The following is a 4,454-nucleotide window of genomic DNA, read 5'->3' on the forward strand; positions in this document are numbered from 1 at the left end:
CGATCGAGTTGATGGCGGTGAGATTGCTGGGGTTTTCCATACCTTTCCGTCAGAAGGAACCAAACATTTTCAGTAAATCAACTCCTCTCCCAACCTCAGCAAAGGCCCCGGCCAACAACGAACCAAATGCGCTCCCCGCAGCTGCACGGGGAGCAGGAAACGCAAGATCAGAGTTCTCCCCTGTTCTGTTTGCACGGCTCCTTCTCGTTCCTGGTGGCCTCGACCAGCCAGCCGGGGCTCTTCTCCTGGGGCTGAAATCTCTCATTCTGAACAAGAGTGTCAGTCTTTCTGCAGGAAAGGAGTGGGCAGCGGGGACGGGGCTGGCAGTGGGTGGTGCCTGCCACACCTTCATGAAACCTGCTTGCTAGCCCATGAGCGGATCACCAGCCACAGACCTGAGATGGTCTGCTATCTGTGCCCACCTTTCAGGCGTCACCGGCCACTTCTGCAGGGCGGTGGCGGAAGCTGGGTGAGAAGAAGGAGGAGGGAAGCAGCTACCCCGAGGCCTGGGCCTCCAGGCTGGCCTCCCAACTCCTTCCCAGAACTCGGATCGACAGAAATAAATGCTTTAGATCTTCAGCTCTTGCTTCCAACCGGGCCGGCCAAACCTGCAAACACCCCTCCGGCGAGCCCTCCTCCCATCTCACTTCTCTCTCCTGCTACAGAGGCTGATTGATGATCAAGGCTCGAGGAGCGCTTGAGGTCTGGAAACACTGATGGCTGTGAATGAACACGTGACTTCTCAACCCGTTGTTGGCATCCTCATCTCCGGACCTGGGGATGTGACCCTGTATGGAATGGGTGTGTGTGTGTGGGCGGTTCTCTTGTTGTGTTTATGAAGTCTGACCAACGGAGGGTGAGTCTTACATCTAACCCTTCCTGAGTGGCGCCCAGTCCAAAGAGCAGAACAGTTGGATGCCCGCAGGTGCCAGGTAAAGAGACAGCTATGAGCCAAGGGACACCCTGAGTTCCAGGAGCTAAATGGAGGATGTTGATGATTCCCAGAGAGAATTCTCACCTGCCTTGTGGGAGGGGGAGGTGAGGTCCTGGGTGGGGCATCTCACGTGCAGCCATCACTCACCTGCCAGCGGAGGTGTGCGTGTGCCTGTGATGCTGATCAGATGTAAGCGGAGCTGCCAGACTAAGAGAGACTGCGAAAGAAGACTGGCCTTCCACTTCTGAAACCACCAGACAGAGCCCGGTGGACCACACTGCTCCGAGCGACCTCTGGTCATTGGGAGGATGCATGATCGGCCTTCATTCATGCCATTTTGCACGGGCTCTCCCCCCATGAGCTGCCTCAGTGGCTGACAGCTAACACCACCACCAACACACACCAGCATCGGCTCGGGAGGCTGATCAACGGGGTGGAAATAGTCGCTCAGCGGGACCCCGATGAGAAGGGGTATTTTGGGCCGCCACATTTGTCCTGACTTAACTAAATCGTCTATAAATTGCTCCTTCAGCCTCTTGTGCTTATTCTGGCTTTGTGACAGCTGTGTTTGTGGAGGGGCCCCTTCCATCAGCCTGGGCAAGTGGGAAAGCTGGGGAGAGCCTCCGTCATCGCAGTGTCCGCCATCTTTGGGGTGGCTTCGACCACCTGGCCCTCCTGGAGGTATTTGCAGGGGTGCTGCCTGCCTTGGGGTCCCCGCCACCATCCTCCAGAGAGTGGCTCATGGTTAGGCACAGAACCTCCGAGTCAGCTCATTTTACACGAGCCGTCCCTGGCCAGTGCTTCCGAAGGTTCTCAACGTTACAGCAATTGATGGTCACGCACAGCTGCCGGGCCTGGGGTGGGGCTGTTTAAACACTGCCCGTGCCCAAATCCTCAGCGTGATGGAACTTAGGCAGACAGCTCCCTGCTATTTCCGAAATAACCCCAGTTCCTGTGGTGACCCAGACTGTGCGGTGCCTGGTGGGATCCACGTTAAAAATACCCTCTCCCAAAACAGGGAAGGTCTGATTCTGGCCCCGGCATTGCTGGTAGGCATGGGGCCTGCCACTGAATCCCCCCTCCCAGCCCCTTCAAACACACACACAGAATGGCTGGGTGGCTCACCGGCTGAGCAGTCAGGGATAGGTGGAAATGAAGACTCTCAGAGTCAAGGCCAAAGCTTGGGGGAGGCCAGCAAGATGTCTTAGGTGCAGTGTTGAACCGGATTCCGGTCCTGTTGGGAGTCCCTCCTTGGCTGACACAAAGAGAGATGCACTCTGAGAACTGAGGGTTGGTGGTTCCAAACCAGCAAGATGTGCCTCCGAAGACTTAGCTCTGGCCCTCTGGCTGTCGGCTCCAAAGGTCCAGCCTTGAAAGCCTTGTGCAGGAGCTGAGCTCTTCCCTGCCCTGCAGGCCTGCCCTGAGTTGGCGTGGCGTCCAGGAGAAGCGCCGGCCCCGCTGCGGGCCTGCTCTCTCCCATCTCCTCCCTGTGTCCAGGACGCTGATGGTCACAGAGACTTGCCAGGGCACCACGCTCACTTCCATGGAGACGTCTGGTTGGGTTTCTTCATGGAGACTCAGAGATGAAGAATTTGTCAGGGCCACCAAGCCACGCCGTGCCGGGGCACCACTTGGACCGGGATGTTGTTATGGGTTTGAAAACTCTGAATTGTGAACTGGGTGGAGGCTTACCGAGCAGCTCAGTTTCCCATTCAAGAACTCCGACTCACTGGTTTCATCTCCATCACCACAGCCCCTTTAACGTGACATCACACTCTTCCCTCCCTCCCTGGCTTTCCTGCTTCCATTTCCCTCCTTTCCTCCCAGCTCTCCTGACCGCTGTCCTCGGGCCAGTGGACAGACCCTTGGGTCTCAATGGCTGGTGAGTCCAATGCGTCCCTCTGCTCCTCGTGGAGGCCTGTCTGTGGCTTGGCTGACGAGGGGCCACGGGGCTGAGTGGCGTTCCCCGCCGGATGGCCCATCGTCTCTGGGCTTCCACCAAACTCTCTCAGCCTAGTAAGCCTGTGGTTTTTATTTTTTAATGATTTTGAGTTTTGTTCCACTTTTTTTCCCCTCCCACTCGATCCAGGACCTTCTCATGTGACCCCTTCAGAGCGGTCAGTCCTGGCAGCTGGGCACCATCTGGTCCTTCTGATCTCAGGGCCCCGGGACGTGATGTCCATGCTGTCTCGGCATCTGCTGCACAAGTGGTCTCCGCACGTCTTCAGTTGGCATCCTTTCCCTTCCCTCCAGGCGCTGAGACCGACAGTGGCCTCTTAGCTGGTCACTCCCAGAGTGACCAGCTTTTCAGAGTCCAGTCTTCTCCCTGAAGTCGGATGTAGCACATTGTCTTGGTGAACTACATCATGCCAGTGGACCTCGGTGTCTCCCAAGACTAAACTTTCTGAAACCTGAGCTTAGTACGTTCTGAAATTCTGTGGGCAACTGGGAGACTTCCATCGCTTCCCAAGTGGTTTCTGTTTGGTTTGGTGTTCCCAAGGGAAGAAGAAGCAATGCCCTGTGCCTTTCTACCATCACAGATGATGGCGACGTTGTGTGGTGTGCTGGGCTTCCTTGCCATCACATGACCCGGAAGGTCTGCTCTTTGGATTCTTCTGATCTCCTAAGGGCGGCCAAGGGGGTCCCCTACCCATCATACTGCGGCACACCTCTCCTGTGGGGTGGACGCCTGCTGCCTCAGGAGCCTCCATTCTGTTTCCATGTAGCTGTTTGTCCTAGCGGTCTCCCTGCTTGGTTTCCCCCTTGAATCTCACCTTTCCTTTAAACAGAATCCTTCCTGTTTCCTAAGAGAGTGGTACCTCCCCTGGAAAGCTTCCCTGAGTCCCCAGGTGGGGCGAGGCGTTGTATCTGTGACCTGGGTCCCCGCTGTCACCCATCCTCCGTGCGGATGGCGCTGGTGCCCACCACTGACTTTGGAGTGAGCAGCAGGGGTGCTTACAGTGGTTAAGCCCCAGCTGCTTACCAGAAACTCCACAGTGTGAACCCACCACCAGTTGCTCCGTGGGAGAACATCTCGTGGCCTTCCGCTCCCACAAAGATGCCTCTGTGGTCCGGTGGCATCCCTCCAGTTCCACTTGTAATGACCCCTGGAGCAACAGCACCCCACGCTGCCCGCCTGCCCCCCCCCCTCATGGAGGCTATGTTGGAGTTCATTGCTGCAGCCATGGTGCCAGCCCATCTCATCAAGCTGTCTCGACTTTACCAAGCATGGTGTCCTTCTGGGGATGGTCCCTCTGGACACCGTGCCCCAAGTGTGTGAGATGACTCTTCTCACCGGCCTCCACTTCCAGGGCAGCTTCTGGTTGTGCCTCTTCCAGCACAGATGTCCCTGGTCTTCCCATAGATGGAGTCGATTTGATTTGTGCCGAGCCCATCCCCAAAGACTCCAGCCTGGGAAATCCTATGGGGCACGTCTACCCGGTCCTTCCGGTGGCTGTGCCTTGGGTTTTTGAAGGGGAGGTGCCTCAGTGGGAGACTCCTGACCTCCGCATAGGAGACC

Source organism: Echinops telfairi, unplaced genomic scaffold, assembly GCF_000313985.2.
Source record: "Echinops telfairi isolate 266 unplaced genomic scaffold, ASM31398v2 ScPeMD7_1;HRSCAF=3_0, whole genome shotgun sequence".
Taxonomy (NCBI): domain Eukaryota; kingdom Metazoa; phylum Chordata; class Mammalia; order Afrosoricida; family Tenrecidae; genus Echinops; species Echinops telfairi.